This window comes from Brienomyrus brachyistius, chromosome 2 (assembly GCF_023856365.1).
Source record: "Brienomyrus brachyistius isolate T26 chromosome 2, BBRACH_0.4, whole genome shotgun sequence".
In the NCBI taxonomy this organism is placed as follows: Eukaryota; Metazoa; Chordata; class Actinopteri; order Osteoglossiformes; family Mormyridae; genus Brienomyrus; species Brienomyrus brachyistius.
In genome coordinates this window covers 6,722,611-6,740,257 of record NC_064534.1, presented here as the reverse complement: position 1 = coordinate 6,740,257, position 17,647 = coordinate 6,722,611, and positions in this window count along the sequence as shown.

Sequence of the window (17,647 nt, the reverse complement as noted above, 5' to 3'; positions counted from 1 at the left end):
GTTAGCTATAACGAATTCGCCTCTAACTCCTCTCATTAAGAAGGTGTCTTCGCCCCCACTGAACTGCTGCTGGCTGGATGCTTTTTATTCATCGCACCGTTCTCAGTCGTACATGAAAATGTGAGATGACAGAACCACTCTGTAAGGCACCGAGGTTCAAATCATATTCAGTATCACTTAGATCGCAAATCTTAGACATTTTGGTACTTAGTTGAGCAATAAGTGATTCCCTTGACCCCGTCTGCATGATGTATACATGCACGCACGTACACACACACACACACACACACACACACACATACACACTCCTTACAAACCCCACATATTATTTACAAGGTAATACAACTTTCACATGCATGTAAATGTGTGCGCATGTTTGTAAAACATGGTTTTAAATTGAAAATCTCACTGCAGCCAGGTGACCAAAGTTGGCAACGTCTTCTGCTCGGAGAAGCAGACCATTTGCTTTAGCCAGGTGTCACACATACAAACATGGACACGAAACGCACAGGATAACACAGCAGAATGCTACCTTTGTAATATGACAGCCCAGAATCACAGCTAACAGGAACATTACCGGAACTTTAGCTAATGCTAATTAAAGGCCTTCTCAAAATTGGCATGGAACGTTCTTACTGTAACATTAATGAAATGTTATTTCCACGTTTTGCATTTTAACAAACGTTCTGTCAAATATTGAAGCTTTTATTTGCAGTTACATTGCTACTCTTAGTTGTAGTGGTAGCTGCAGTAGTGGGGAAATGTTCTGGAAACAAACTGGACATTTTGAATGTTTCCATACCTTAATCTTAACGTAAATGTTCCTAGAATGATAAATTTGTAAGGAGGGCTGGGGGTCTAAATCCCACCTAAGCTTTCTGAGTGTTCTCTCTCACAGTCCAAAAACATGCATTAATTCTTTAGTGATTTGGGGGTGACTTAATTTTCCATAGTATGCTCTTTGGCATGCTAGTCCTGTATCCTGAAGCGTGCCGACCCCGTGGCAGGATAGCTATGTAGTATGTTAGTCCTGTAGCATGCTAGTCCTGAAGCACCGGCGGCCCCATGGCAGGATAGCTATGTAGTATGTTAGCCCTGTAGCATGCTAGTCCTGAAGCACGGCGGGCGCATGGCAGGATAGCTATGTAGTATGTTAGCCCTGTAGCATGCTAGTCCTGAAGCACGGCGGCCCCATGGCAGGATAGCTATGTAGTATGTTAGCCCTGTAGCATGCTAGTCCTGAAGCACGGCGGCCCCATGGTAGGATAGCTATGTAGTATGTTAGTCCTGTAGCATGCTAGTCCTGAAGTGTGCCGGCTCCATGGCAGGATAGCTATGTAGTATGTTAGCCCTGTAGCATGCTAGTCCTGAAGCACGGCGGCCCCATGGCAGGATAGCTATGTAGTATGTTAGCCCTGTAGCATGCTAGTCCTGAAGCACGGCGGGCGCATGGCAGGATAGCTATGTAGTATGTTAGCCCTGTAGCATGCTAGTCCTGAAGCACGGCGGCCCCATGGCAGGATAGCTATGTAGTATGTTAGCCCTGTAGCATGCTAGTCCTGAAGCACGGCGGCCCCATGGTAGGATAGCTATGTAGTATGTTAGTCCTGTAGCATGCTAGTCCTGAAGTGTGCCGGCTCCATGGCAGGATAGCTATGTAGTATGTTAGCCCTGTAGCATGCTAGTCCTGAAGCACGGCGGCCCCATGGTAGGATAGCTATGTAGTATGTTAGTCCTGTAGCATGCTAGTCCTGAAGTGTGCCGGCTCCATGGCAGGATAGCTATGTAGTATGTTAGCCCTGTAGCATGCTAGTCCTGAAGCACGGCGGCCCCATGGTAGGATAGCTATGTAGTATGTTAGCCCTGTAGCATGCTAGTCCTGAAGTGTGCCGGCTCCATGGCAGGATAGCTATGTAGTATGTTAGCCCTGTAGCATGCTAGTCCTGAAGCACGGTGGCCCCATGGCAGGATAGCTATGTAGTATGTTAGCCCTGTAGCATGCTAGTCCTGAAGCACGGCGGCCCCATGGCAGGATAGCTATGTAGTATGTCAGTCCTGTAGCATGCTAGTCCTGAAGCACGGCGGCCCCATGGCAGGATAGCTATGTAGTATGTTAGCCCTGTAGCATGCTAGCCTTACTGCAGACCTGTCATCTCGGGAAGGGGACACCTGGTGAAAGAGATGACCCAGAGGGTGTTGTGCTAAGGGTGTTGTACCAGTTTGCTGGAGGACTGGCTAAATATTGTGGGACTTTTTTGGGGGTGGGGGGGGGGGGTGCCATGCTGGAGCTTCTGAAATTTCGAAATATTTCCTATTTATGAAGGTTTTTCTTTTAAACTGATTGATTTCAGGCCATTTTTCAGCTGTTTTAAATGATTGAAGACAAAAAAAAATACATAATTCTTAAGAATTATCTGAATTATTTTTTAATTACATGTCAGCAAATGATTTAACAGTTGCATGCAGTAATTGTGTGCTATTGTTGTTTACAAACCTGCTTTTGATTAAAAGAGTGACTTTCAGTATTTGGTTTCAATAGAACTGTTCAGGCAAGATTTGGCCCTTTAAACAAGAAAATAGTAATTACCACTGCCCTTCTGCAAACAATAAAAGGAAGATTATCAATTAAGAAACCAAGCATGGTCTTATATTCAACAGCAAATAGCCGTGATTGGCCAGAATTAGCAGCATTTCTGCCTGATGCAGTGCGTGAGACTCCTGTGATATGCATGAGACTTGGCAGGTCTGAGTGTGCTAGCTGTGTAGCATGCCAGCTGTGTGACATGTCAGCTTTGTAGTGTGGTAGCCCTGTAGCATGCTAGCCCCGAAGTATGCTAGCTATGTGATATGTTCACTTGGTAGTGTGCTAGCCCTGTAGCATGCTAGCCCCGAAGTATGCTAGCTATGTGATATGTTCACTTTGTAGTGTGCTAGCCCTGTAGCATGCTAGCCCTGAAGTATGCTAGCTATGTGACATGCTCACTTTGTAATGTACTAACTCTGTAGCTTGCTAGCCCCAAAGCATGGCAGGTGCGTAACATTAGCTCTATATTGCGCTTTGTAGCATATTAGTTCTGAATTATGCCAGCTCTAGAGCATGCAAGCCTTATAATATACTAGATCCTTCGCTAGCACACATACTTATACCTCGTTAGATGGCCCAATGCATCTCACAGCTGTGCATTTTCATTCATTTTCACAAAAGGAATTCAGGTTAAGTATGTCTCCCAAGGGCACGGAGAGGTTACCAACGCGAGAGTTGAGCCTGCAACTGGAGACCAGCCGCTGCGTGTGCCCGAGTATAAATAATAAAATGCGGTCAACCAGAAGAACGCTTGTTATCCCGCTGTGTTGTGCCGGTTCACTTAAATGATTAATGTTTAATAAAGATTGTGGCTTCAGCAAATGGCATGGCCACTAATGGCGACATGTTTAATAAAAGTTAATTAGCTTGATTGCTGATTGTATCGGGCAAGGGGATGAATGAACAATGGGGAAGGGGAATGCAGTTTTATAAAGCCACAAACGGCAGCCAGCAGTGTGTCTCTTATCGCCGCGCTAACAGCGGCGCAGTTTAGGGATTTAAAAAAACATGAAGACAAAAAGGATTCAGAATAACAGAAAAACAGCATGTGAAATAGAAGTATTCTAATAAGATCATTAAAACAATACAAAAGTAATTGAATTGCTTATACAGGTCAAATAGCTACCAAATAGCGCATTAAAATGCTTGATAAAAGTTGCCAGCCTTTCCAAGTGATTTTAAATCTAACTTGATTCTTCTGGGTACGTCTGAAATACTTCCAGTGAACTATCCATCTTCTCATACACATGTCCAGGACCAGCTTGCGATGAGCCCAGAGCCTGTTCCAGGCCCAACGGGACACTGTGGAGGGGGAACTGTCTGTCTCAGGATACACAGTCTCACGCTATGGGCGGTAAATTCACTCCCAAATCACCAAAGTTTATGCATGTGTTTGTACCATACAGGGAAACAGGTTCAGGGGTCACAGAGGGTTCAGAGCCACAGGAATAAGGCAGGGAACAACCCAGGATGGGGTGCCAACCCTTCACTGGGCACACTCACACACCATTCACTCACACATGGGCACCTATGGGCAATTTGGCAACTCCAGTTATCCTCAGCATGTTTTTGGGCTGTGGCGGGAAACCGGAGTATCTGGAAAAATGCCCCCAAACCACCTCAACCTATATCCATCCATGTTCTAGCTGCTTATCTTTGTCTTGGTCACGGCTACAGCCTATTCCACAAGGCTCTGCCACATCTAATATGAGCTTTACATCATATTTTGTGTATTGTGTTTGATGTTATGTTATTTTAATTGTTTGACGCTTATCTTCAGGGTAGCACACTGGTTCTGTGATTAATGCTGTTGTCTCACGTCTCTGGGATCAAGTTTCCCTGGAGGACAAGCAGGTACCAAAACGTCACTCTGCCTTTCACCAGCAGCATGGATCTCAGCGTCCCCTGGACCCAGACAGATTCTATGGGAAACTCCCCTCATCTGGGCCTCTCTGCATAGTGACTGGACACGGGTGTGTGTTCAGCCTCCGCCAGGGTGTTAAGCCTCTTGTGTACCTGGCAAAGCTCAGTGCCCGCCGCACTGTGAGTGTGGAGGTACTCTCCCTGGCAGGGCAAACCTTTCTGTACCAGCTGGGAGCCATAGACTTATCCCTCCGTTCCACCAGCTAATAACCAGCAATGCCTGCTTATCTCTTTCTACTGATCTGGGATCAGATTTGGCATCAGAGGGGCATTCCCCGCCCCAGCCCCATGAGGGCATGTGCCTCTCATCTGAAATAAAGCACCTGGATTTTGAAAACGCCTCATTTGACCAGTTTTCGGCCCAGAGAGGAATCCGAACGTCCCGTCTGTTTTTTTTATTTTTTTTATACAATTGGAAGGTTTTTACTGTGAAGACCCTGGGGGTCCAATTATTGTGGAACAGAGATGTTCAGAAATATCAGCAGTCACAATTTCCCGTTCTCAAAGATCACGCCGGGACACATCTGGCTCACGACGGAGAAAGAGGTTTAAAGGTCGGCCTGCCGTTCAATGGGATTTTCGTGCCCCCTGGTACATGGTCTGTGTGATGTGTCCGTGTTTGAGGGAGAGCCCAAGAGAGGTCCATTTTTAGGAAGGATAAGTGGGCGGACATCAGCGATCAGCTTTCCTGGCGCCTCATCCCGATTCTCAGAATCCGCCATTTCTCCAAACCGTGGTGCAACATTACTGCGGAGATCCAGGTGGTGCTATTAATGCTGGTGAGGGTTTTTTCAGGAGCAGACCCACCACTCTCCCGCTCCCGGCCAAACGAGTGACTGCACGTCCAGCAGATTGGGCTGATGTCATGGAAATCAATTTAAGTTCCTGAATCCCTCTGTTTTGGGTTACAGGTGATGGAAGCTGTGTGACATCTCAGAGTGAGTTAAGGAATAGCATGGTAGCCATAATGAGGGTAATATGTGACTCGGCGGATAAGAATATGCTGCTTGCGATTGGAAGGTTGCTGGTTGGAAGTTGAAGGTGAGTCCCCTGTGATGTCATCATTAGGCCCCTGTGATGTCATCATTAGGCCCCTGAGCAAGGTCGCTAATTCCCAGTTTCTCCCAAGATTGTCTGACCCTCCTGCTTTCTCAAAAACGTTCGACACTTTGGAAGAAAGCAACTGCAAAATAAATAATCGATTTTCTCGCAAGCCGAGTTTCCTGGAGAACTGTCGATTGTTGATGGGTCCGGTTTGCTGTGAGAAAGATGTTGTCATGGTGACCTGGTGACACAAAGCCACGCTATTGGAAAAGCTGTATGATGCTCAGCCAATCATTAGTGCAGGTGGCTGTGGGAGCAGAAGGGTGGAGCAGGGTGGAGGAACTCGAGCACCACTGCTACGTCTGCAGGGCTGGGTTCTGCATGGCCGGCTGGGTGGAAGTCGGTCTGGCTTCCCTTTCATTCTGGGAACGCAGCTTGGCTGGAGAGATGTGCTTACATTCAGTTGATGAGCTCATCAAAATAAACATACAAGTTTCAGCCACTTACAAAGCTGCGTGTTTCACTGGAGGTCAAGAAGGTCTCCTGACGCTTCAGGCATCAGCAGGAGTTTCCTCTAACCGCCTGCCTCTAACCGCCTGCCTCTGACTGCCAGCCTCTAACCGCCTGCCTCTAACCGCCTGCCTCTGACTGCCTGCCTCTAACCGCCTGCCTCTAACCGCCTGCCTCTGACTGCCAGCCTCTAACCGCCTGCCTCTAACCGCCTGCCTCTGACTGCCTGCCTCTAACCGCCTGCCTCTAACCGCCTGCCTCTAACTGCCTGCCTCTAACCGCCAGCCTCTAACCGCCTGCCTCTGACTTCCAGCCTCTAACCGCCTGCCTCTAACCGCCTGCCTCTGACTGCCAGCCTCTAACTGCCTGCCTCTAACCGCCTGCCTCTGACTGCCAGCCTCTAACCGCCTGCCTCTAACCGCCTGCCTCTAACCGCCTGCCTCTGACTGCCAGCCTCTAACCGCCTGCCTCCGACTGCCAGCCTATCCGTCACTGTTAGCGTGCTGGTTCGTGCTCGCATGCTTCCGCAGGCATTGCGATGCCTGCCTTTCAACCATAAGGCCAGTGAGCCTAAATCTCAAGAGGGAATCTCTGCTGTACCCTTGACTGCAGATTCACAGGCACTTCCGGGACCGGCGATTGTGTACCTGCCGATTGAAATTGATCCTAATGGAAGAGAACATTAAGTAATTCAGTGGGACGGAGGCCTGAATGGCTGACAAGCATTTTATTACTACTCTCCATGAGACCCAGCTGTTACCCTGTGGTAGGTAAAGGCATCGGGAACACTCACAGGTGTGGTCAGTAGGGGGCGCTGTAGTCAAGACATGGGGGTCACCAATGTTACAGGTTCGGGTAACAGGAAAGGAGCTACCACTGAGAATATTAAACTCTATAACTGATTAATAGACACAGAAACATGTGTAGGTCATATTTGTGCAAGTTTATGTAAAGAATGTGATTAATTTTCGGAGCACAAGCTTCTCTCCTGATCCCAAGGCTTGTTCCTCCCCAGCTCTGCAGTCCAGAGTTTTCCTGTAGCTTCTCCACTGACCTTAGAGTGATCGATTGTGCTCCATCTCCGTTGTCACTCACCGCTCACCTGGCACCCGCAGTTTATCCCAGGACGTGATGCATTTGCCATGGGGCACTGCAGTCCATCAGCAGCCTTCACGCACCCATGCTTCAGGCCATCGATCCACCCGGCCGGCATGGAAACCGAAGCCGGTGAACCGTGACGTAAACGCTGTGGTTTTACTCCGCAGGCCAGGTGGGTGCCTGCCCCCCCCCCCCCGCCCACAGTAAAAGCATTGCTTGGGTCCTTTCATGGGTCTAGTCCTTGAAAATATATTTTGAAATGCTGTTCGTGTTAATGTTTGCGGCAGATAGACCACATGGATTTATTCTTGGAGCAGATTGTTTTATATCAGCCATGCTGGGGAAGCCAGAGACAAAGGGGTACCCCATTATCCAATAATGGCGTGGCATACCCATGACATCACAGGCATGGGGCCCTTGCAAAGAACCTATTTGGCCATTTTTTGGAGGAATATTGTGAATTTCTGACGCCGTTCCGATTCCATTGACCAAGTGCGTGCCTCAGTGTGTTAGACCTCAGTCCCTGTCTCGGGAAGGTTGCTGGTTTCAATGTTGTCCTCGGCAGAATGTTCCGGGGTGCTGCATCAATGGCTGACCCTGTGCTCAGACCCCAAGTTTCACTCTTAAATATGTTTCAAAGAGGAGCTTGATGGGAAAATGAATGCAAAAAGAAGCATCTCAACGTACTCGTGCAATTGGCAAATAAAGCATCCTTTCTGTTTTATTTTCAGCAGTATTATATTCTGCCACCATCCTGCTTCGGCAGAGCGCTTACAGAAAATGGACATATGGGATGGGCGGTATTTCTCCAGTTTTATTTCCTGACTGACTGAAACATTACCAAGATATGCTGCACGTTGAGAAGGTAGCGGGGAACTTAGACCTGTTAATCTGATGGCTTAGGGATCTACGGCCCCTCCTGCCACGCTGTTGAGCGAGGCACTTAAGCTGAATCATAAAGCACCCAGCTGTGTAAATGGATGAAGTCATAGCTCTGGATTAAAGCATGAGCTGACAGCGAGGGGCTTGGAAAAGGCATCTGGCTGGGGGGATTGGGGCACACAAACAGAAGGTTGCAGGTTCCAACCCAGAAGACCGGCTTCCGATCTTTTGGCCCTTTCACCGTGGTGCTTAACCTTAACTTACTCCATAAACTGTCCAGACGCCCACCCACCGGCTAGAGAGGATGAGATGTCCCTCTTGAAGGCATCATCAGCTCTCCCCTCTGTGCCTCCTCGTTAACCTGGGAAGGTTCTGGAAGGGTACCAAGCAGGACTCAGTGTTCTGTCAGGCTAAATTATTAAAGTGTTCCATAATGGTGGCGGAAGTCTGCTTAATGTTCCACAGGGTGAATTGGGGGAGGGGGAGAAAGTTAATAGAGAAATGCTGAGCTGTCCATCAAAGCAAGGGTGTGAATTTCAGTCCCGCAAGGGAGTGGGGGCTGGGGTCACTTTCCTTCTTACCAGCAGCTGGTGTGATGAGCAGTGTTGGTCCCAGATTTCCTGGAAACTGCACACCTTCAGGGGAACCAAATCCCCAGCCTCTCCTCATTTATTTCCACCCCGTCAGGATGAAGCAGAGGACAGATATCAAAATAGCGCTGTGTCCGTTGCCACGAAGTGTCGCTTCCCAGTGTCTTCGATGAGGATGAGCCTAACTCACTTTTCCAGTCGTTCTCATGCCATTTCCAGTAGTAATGAAAATAATTTGCGAGTGACGCGATGATTCTCGTCAGGGCAAATACGCACCGATGTGCTCGGTATGCGCCAAATTACTCGCCCGTGCTGAAACTTAAGGAACTCTGTTGCTATGGGAATGCGTCACCTCGTCACTGTCAGTTTTGGGAGCAGCGCGGTCGGGAAGCACGACCTCCGAGGGGGCTTAGAGGGAGAGTTGCCTTCGCCAGGCACCAAATTGTCGCTCACGCTCTCATTTTCACATTCTACATTTTATGCTTCCCGCTCATGTAACACATTTTGCCTCATGCTGAAGGGCTTCACAGGATCGCTGCGAAGCGTCATACGACCACCTTCACTGTAAAAATGAGATCTGCTACATGAAAAATGTTTGATTTCATTGATTTTACACCCAGAACTCAACGTCCCCTCGGACAGAATACGGTTTGGTGCAGATTGGCTTTATCCTTGGCTCCGACACTCTCTTCCTGCTGCAGAACCTAGTGGAGGGTAGAACCAACCTTGCTTGAGGGAACCACAGTTACAGACGGTTCTGCCTGGGCGATTTGAGGTGTTAAGGTAGGGGGCATATGCAGGAGCCATAATTCATACAGAGGGGCCAACCTTATCATTAACCGATGATATGCCTTGAATTGATGAGCGACAGGGGAGGGGCACTCCGGGGGCCAATCAGCTTTCAGCTTAGCCCTTACTCCTGTAGCCCCACCCCTATATATGCCAAGGTCATGACTGAGACACACTGGAACCCCTAGTGGCCTCAGCGCAGCATTACACAAAACTGACATCAGGCGATTAATCTAATGACTCATTTTTCTTTGATTAAAAAAAAAAACAGGAATAGATAATGAGAGATGAAAAAAGGGGGAAGCCTCAACCGCCTCCTGCGCTGCCTGCGAGGACGGAGAGGAAATTAAAATGTTCAGAACAGAACGCTCGGCAGAGGCAGGTGAGCGGAGAAAGGGCCGCCCTCCCTTTTACTTTCATTTAAATGACCGTGTGTCACACAGCTCCCAGAAGTGGCGCTGGCTTTTGTGACAGGCCCCGCATAAGGGCCGCTGTTGTCGCAGGCAACCACGCCGCTGAAAATAATTTAATGACCCCTGCTTCAGTCCTAGGTGTCCTGTGATCAGATCAGACGGATGCCTATTACATTTCACAAAAGGCCAAATTACAAACTTGATGCGAATAGATGCTTTTATGCTCTTTTCTGGTAAGACGAACACGGCAAAGAGCCGGATTGGGGGGGGGGGGGGGTGAAGCACACCGCGGTCGGGCGGGAGCCGGGGGGGGGGGGGGGGGGGGGGTGAGAGTCACATGACGCGCCCTGGGAGCCGTCCGAGGTGCAGGTGCCCGTCCAGATGGGGATTCATTTTCATTCATTTTTTATTTGATAACTTTATATGAAAGAATAAAAACTTTATTTTGCTCTGTGCCCTCGACTTAGCCTCGCGTTTATACACGCTGGCTTTGCAGAAGGCAGAGTGAGGCAGCTCTGCTGAACAGCAGTTTGCGACACCATTTTAACAGTGAGCTGGCGTGATAAATAAAAATGAAAAGGGGTCCGATCCAATGTGCCGTTCGCTTCGCTGTGGAGGCATGAAACGCTACACAGACTGACATGTTCAAAGCTAGCAGGTAATTTCATAATAAACAGCATAATGAATAGGTGCTGCATATAAGGGCAGCTTGGCGCCCCCCCCCCGGGTTCCTGGGGTCAGTTTCTGATCTGATTTTATCTTGGAGAAATTCACATCCTCTGCCTTCTATGCTTCTCCAGCTGTTTTTCCCTGAGAGCCAAATTTCATCAGCAACACAAAGCTGGGTCTCCTATGTATGAAGAAAAGCGAGAGGGGGAATGGTGTAGCAATTATAGCACTGTTGCCTCACACCCCTGGGACTTGGGTTCGAGTTTCTGCCATGGCTCCATGTGCATGTTCTCTCTGTCATCCTGGGGTTTCCTCAAGGTACTCCAGTCCCCCCCCCCGCCCCCCGAGTCTGCCCTGCAATAAGTTGGCACCCCACCCTGGTTTGTTCCCTATCTTTCTTACCATGCACCTGCACTGGATAACACAGATGGATGGATGGATGGATGGATGGATGGATGTGTGGATGGATGGATGGATGTTTAATGTGATGTTATTTCCCGTAACTGTGTGAAAACCGTACAGAACCGTACAGACTTGCTGCTATAAGGGTGAGTCTAGGTAAACATTTTTTGGGTTGTTCAGTGTCAATGGAGAAGGTAGACAAGACTTCAAATTTATGCGTTTACGTTCATAAAGTGCTGGCATGTGGCCATTAGCTCATTAGCTCATTAGCATACCGTCTCCCCCCGGCTGCTCTGCTTGATATACATGGTTGTATTTCACGCCGTCAAGGCCGTAATTAAATTTGTCCACATTCCAGCCTGCCTTCAATTAAGAAAATTGTTGATGGAGATGTTATTGAGTTTGTTACACAGAGTGTTGTTACACAGGGGTCACGATGGATCAATCACTCTCTTCTCATTGATCTGGCTCCTTTCTCATGCCAGGGAGGTAGTCGTCCTCACGACAACCTGTAGGTGGCGATGCGAGCGGGCACCTGACGGATGGGGCTACTTTTGAGTAGAATGTGTTCACCTCATCTTCCAGATTTGCTTTCTAAGGTACAAATTTATTCTGGTCCCAAATTAAAAAAAGACTCTGGCGTGTTATTTTGGTTTTGTTTGTTGCGGTAGAGGGTCTCAGGTGGATCGACCACATCACATGTGTCACACATTTAATTAGGACAGCAGCAATTAATAGCAAGTATCTGGTATACTATATTAGATGTGCACATTTTGTTCATTATATATTTTCTGTATGCATAGTCAGTGCATTAATTTGTTACTTTGCAAGTCTTAAACATTTGTTCCCTGCCTCATGCCCATTGCTTCCGGGATAGGCTCCGGACCCCCCGCAACCCAGTAGGATAAGCGGTTTGGAAAATGGATGGATGGATGGATGGGAAGAGCAAACTTTGAGACATAAATACTAGTTATCTGCAGAGTGACGCTGATTTTATTCTTAATGTGTCAGTCTTAGCTGTCCATGTTGTGCTGGAGGCCCAGGCAGGGAATGGAGTCTTCTAGCTCAATGTCATGTTTCTCTGTGTTTATTAAATCACGGTCGTTGGCGACGGGGGCCATCCTTGCATGAATCCATGACAAAATGAGATGAAAGCATCCCACTCTAGCTGACTTCCCTTTAGCCCCCTTCTCAATGTCAATATTTAGCATTTATTTAATGGAAACCTAAGGTGTGTGGAATAACAGTGGATGTCAACATACAGGGAGTTAGGGTCACTGCTAGTTTAGTGATTGCAGTGAGACAGACTACTCTGTTTTCAGAGATCTCTTAGTCACAGCTGGACCCAGATCTGGACTCTGGAGCTATAAGGCATCTGGCAGCGTTCAACCTGGGCAGGATGTCAGTCCAGCACTGGGCACTGAAAACATTCGCTCACTCATACATACATGCTACACGCAGTTACGTTATCTACAGTAGCTGCTTGACGCCATATCTGTGAACTCTGAGCAAAGCTGTAGTACCTGAAGAGAATTCACAAGATCATACAAATTCCACAAAAGTATGGACACACCCACACCCCATGGTAAAATGCTCTGCATTTTAGAATAATTATAAAGACATTAAAACTATAAAATAGCATGTATGGATTATGGACTGATCAAAAAACAAAAAAAAATGGGGGGTGGGTGAGCTCTATGGGGTTGGGACCCAGAAGGTTGCTGGTTCAAATCCCATGGTCAGCAGAGTGATCCCACTATTGGACCCCTTGAGCAAGACCCTTAACCCCAATTTGTCCAGGGACTGGTTAACCTTACTTTGTCCTCTATGCCAGCTTCATGAGGTGGCCTCCTGGGATGGATCTCCAGCTGTCCTGGAGGAGGTCCCTCATATGCTGAGCACTTATTGGCCGCTTTTCCTTCACTCTCTGTCAAACTCCCCCGAAACCTGTTCTGCCTGACAAGCCCATATTAATCCATAAATGAAGAATTTCAGCTCTAACAATGCCTGGGACTTGATCCTGCACCAATCGGGTCTTTGATGCTTTGCTGCAGAACAGTGCAGCCTGATGAAGTTCCACAGTGCAGAGAGAAAATGAGGCCAGGCTTTGGTGAGAGAACTTTATTGGGCAAGTAGAGATTATGTAGGAGGTGATAGCGTGTGTATCAGGGATTCGTGCTCCCCAGCTAATCTCCGAAACAGTGCCAATATATTACATTTTATATGATCCTATATGGGCTTCCAGAACAAGACCATGAAGAGTAGAATGACAAGACAAGATTGTTTTGGAAAAGTGAAGACCAGGCAGGCAATCAGTGTGAGTCAGAGTAAGTCTTTGGGAATCAGAAGTCGGCTAATCCACTGGGAGTTAGAATGTTACATGAAGGGGGAGCTGTTTGACTGAGAGTTACAATGTTACATGAATGTGGGGCTGGTTCACTGGGAGTTGCAGTGATATAGGTGATACGGTGCTACATGAAGGTATGGCTGGTCCACTGGGATGTTGGGATGTTCCCAATCTTTGGCTGGCTCATAGAAATAGTTTGTTTTGGTAGCTTGTGGGTAAATGAGTGCAGATTAGGTTATATGCATTTACGTCCCACAACTGTGGAAAACTTAGAAATAAGAGTCAGGCAAGCAGAGGTGCAGAGGTGCAGTGGTGCAGTGTGACTCAGAGGGCTGGGAAAGGCTGCCTGGCTCATCAGCATCAGGGTTCCACCGTGAAAGCCAAGAGAGACTGGGCCAAGCCTGGAAGTGCCTGCAGAGAGAGGGAAGGGCCCAGAAAGAGGTCTGGGGGCCCCCACAGAAAAGCAGAGAGAGGCTGAGGGAACCAAGGAGGGGCGGCCAGAAAGGCTGGAGGTACAACAGACTTTCATTTTCGAAAGGGGGGTGGGGTTACGGGATCATGCCGGTTTGGATATCCATTCAGGAGACCGTTTCCTGACCAGCAAAAAGACATGGAGAGTAAGATCACCAGTATGTAAGTCACCCTGGCTAAGGGCGTCTGCCAAACACTGTAAATGTAAATATGTAAATATAACAGCACCCAGTGCGGGTGCTGCATCCTGGCCGCTGGGGGGCCATCGGCATTGGCGTTGCAAGCTGTGATATCAAACGCAGCCTGCCGTTCGTTGTTGCAGTTCCCCCTTACTCACGCTGGCAGAAATGGGCATTCTCCTGGGAGAGGGACCGCCCACCCTCCCAGAAAAAAAAAGTGATGACACCCAGGGGCTGGAACAAAGCCGACAGCTGCCAGGCGGGTTGACCAGGCCGGTGACCTGTCTGCACCCCCCCCCCTGCACCCCCACCGCCACACACACACACATCAGAGGCCGTGAGAGAGAGAGAGAGTCAGGGTGAGCGAGAGTGTGCTGTGCTCATAATGAACCAAACAGGCACCCAGCCCCCCCCCCCTTATGTTATAATCCACAAAACAATTTTGACAATCTGCCCCTGGGGGGAGGGGATCATGCAGGGCTTTACTGACGCCTTCCTGACGCCATCTCAACGACTGCGATCTAATTAATAGTTGTTAAATGGGTGTCTGGCAAATGGAGCATGTAAATGATGCTTTTCTAGCTATCTGCGTTAAGTGCCTACTTGCCCTGCTCCAGGCCTTGACACACAAATTTCCCCCCCCCCCCACGGTCTCGTTCTCTCACTCTGGGAGTCACGAGCCACTTATGCATGGAGAGGAGGTGTCGAGCTAATAAACAAAGAAAGCTAATAAGTGTTTTATGTTTGGAGGACTGTGGCTCAGTACAGATTGCCTCATAAAACGTGCACTCAGAACTTATTTAAAAAGATACCGTAAACGGCGCGTTAGTGAGGACCAGCTGCACCAAGCACCATATGCCGGGGATCCCTGTTCAGCGGGGAAAATGGATGACGCAGCACGGCGAACACGACGCGTCGGCTGTTTTAGCTCCATTTAGCATCTCAGCACGGATTAAATGCATCGGAAGTGCACACTGCGATAATGAAAGGCATGGCCACCTCTGGGAGCGCTCACACTGCTACCCATAACAGCGGGGCTGGCACCAGGCGGTCTTAGCCAATCGCCATCGCAGCCCCCTGGCCTGATTGGTCGACCTGGTCACCTGACCAGTGGACACCAAGAACCATTTCCTGCCACTATCTTCTGAAATTTTTCAAAAGCACTTATGCTTATACTAGCTTACAGAGGCAAAACACAGAAAGTACACTGACCCTGAAAAGGCTGCCCATATGCCTAGTAGGTAGGTTAATTATAACTTTTTTTTTGTAATTGAGCATAGCTAAACTAAAGTGTTTTGTCATGAGCCTAAGAGACCTGATTTTCATCATAACCCAGTTTTGATAAAATATGCCTTTACAGTATTTTTCCTTTGTATGACAGTATCGATCCATGGTGTCACATCACCAGGGTTTTGGGTTCGGTTCATGGCCCTGCATTGTGGGGTGAGTCTGCATATCCACCCTGTGTTTCTTTGGGCTTATTTCGGGTATGCCATTGGCTGCTCACTGTCACGTGTCATGTGACGTGACGTGTGAACATGTGATGTGTCATGTGACTATGTGTCTGAATGTGCGCCCTATGCTTCCTGGCAAAGGCTTTGGGATAACGGTGACCCAGGATAAGTGGTACGGAAAACCACTGAACGTACATCTTCATGTTTGTCAGTGGCTCGAGCCTCTGGAATTGCACGGCTGCACTCGTCTGTGTGTTTCCTCGGCCCCCTTTAAGTGTTGCTTATTGATTTGCCTGTCGTCCATGTGAAATGGAGTTTTCTCCGCGAAGAGCTTCCATACGAGCCGTTCTGCTAACCGGCAGCCTTCGGAGCACCGATCGATCCGTCGGGTTTCATCCGTCAGCCGTGTTTGTCAAGGCTTCGTGGAGCACACTCTCCCACATCAGAGGGCCCCCAACCTGGCCGCTTCAAAGGTCTCTGAAGCTCTCTGGGATGGGGGGGGGCAGAGAGTGCCTGTGTTAATCTGGGTGTTTATCTGTGTTGTGATGCTACGCCATTGATTTAACGTAGAGGCAGCTCAGTGTATGAGCTACTCTCCAGCAAGATAAAAATGACATCATTAAAGGTAAGTTAAAATAAAAGCATGCATAAATGGGGAAAGGATACCATGCCTACTATCTGACTGCCTCACTCCTCCTCTCACTTACGCACCCTCCTTCCTGTCACATGGTCCGGTCATGGTGTGTACAGCTTTCTGCCAACTGGCTGACACTGCCGCTTGTATTTCTATTACGCCAAAAACTGCGGCTTCTTTGAAGCTGGTATATGCCCTGGGAAACAACCAAATAAAACATAAGAAAGAAAATAAAGAATAACATATTACCGTTGCTTCATTATCATGACTTTCAGAGCTCTTTGTTATTTCTGTTCTCTGCCTTCCGGTGTAGCCCGTTGACCTTCACTGAATTGTGTTCTTTCAGCTGTATATACTTAAAACAATCGCGCAATATTTATAAAATGCCTCTGGCCAGACTTTGGCTTGCTTGTTTTATAACTCTGGCTAGAATAGGCTGAATATCATGGATTCTTTTTTGTGCTTTTGAATTGTTTAGCGTGTTGTTAAAACCGCTAGTTGCCGTGATTGGCATCTGTGGTTACACAATCTGTTGAATTACGGCACTTTTGAATTGTGGTGCAGATTGTTTTTTAATTGCTACTTTTCGGAAACTTGGCTCGAAGCAGCAGGGGTCCCTCGGATAAGTTAGTGTGGCGTATCGCGATGATACGAGCCTGCCAGTATGTGGGGAAGTTTGACTGCTTGTGGACTGTGGCTAACAAACCCCCCAGGGCAAGTGGGAGATGAAGTGTAGACAACCCATGTTGTTCAAATTTAAGGGTGCAGCCAGTGATGAATCGGGAAGATTTTAGAAGGTGCTAACCCTGAAAATCTCCAATAATCACAAAATTATCAGCATATCAGCTGACCAGGCCTCATTGGTATGTGATAGCAAATGGTCAGCATGTTAGCATTATGCTAGCTGACCACACCTTGTTTAGATAGATAGATAGATAGATAGATAGATAGATAGATAGATAGATAGATAGATAGATAGATAGATAGATAGATAGAGTAAGCATGACAGGAGCATGCTAGCAGATTATGCCTTGGCATTGCGTGTTAGCGAATGATCACCATGACAGCAGAATGCTAGCTGACTAGGCCTGGGTAACATGTGTTACTTGATGATTGCATTATTAGCAGTATGCTAGCTGACTAGGCCTGGGTAGCATGTGTTTACTTGATGAATGCATTGTTAGCAGCATGCTAGCTGACTAGGCCTGGATAACATGTTACTTGATGATTGCATTATTAGCAATATGCTAGCTGACTAGGCTTGGGTAGCATGTGTTTACTTGATGATTGCATTATTAGCAGTATGCTAGCTGACTAGGCCTGGGTAACATGTGTTACTTGATGATTGCATTATTAGCAGTATGCTAGCTAACTAGGCCTGGGTAGCATGTGTTACTTGATGATTGCATTATTAGCAGTATGCTAGCTGACTAGGCCTGGGTAGCATGTGTTTGCTTGATGAATGCATTGTTAGCAGCATGCTAGCTGACTAGGCCTGGATAACATGTGTTACTTGATGATTGCATTATTAGCAGTATGCTAGCTAACTAGGCCTGGGTAGCATGTGTTACTTGATGATTGCATTATTAGCAGTATGCTAGCTGACTAGGCCTGGGTAGCATGTGTTTGCTTGATGAATGCATTGTTAGCAGCATGCT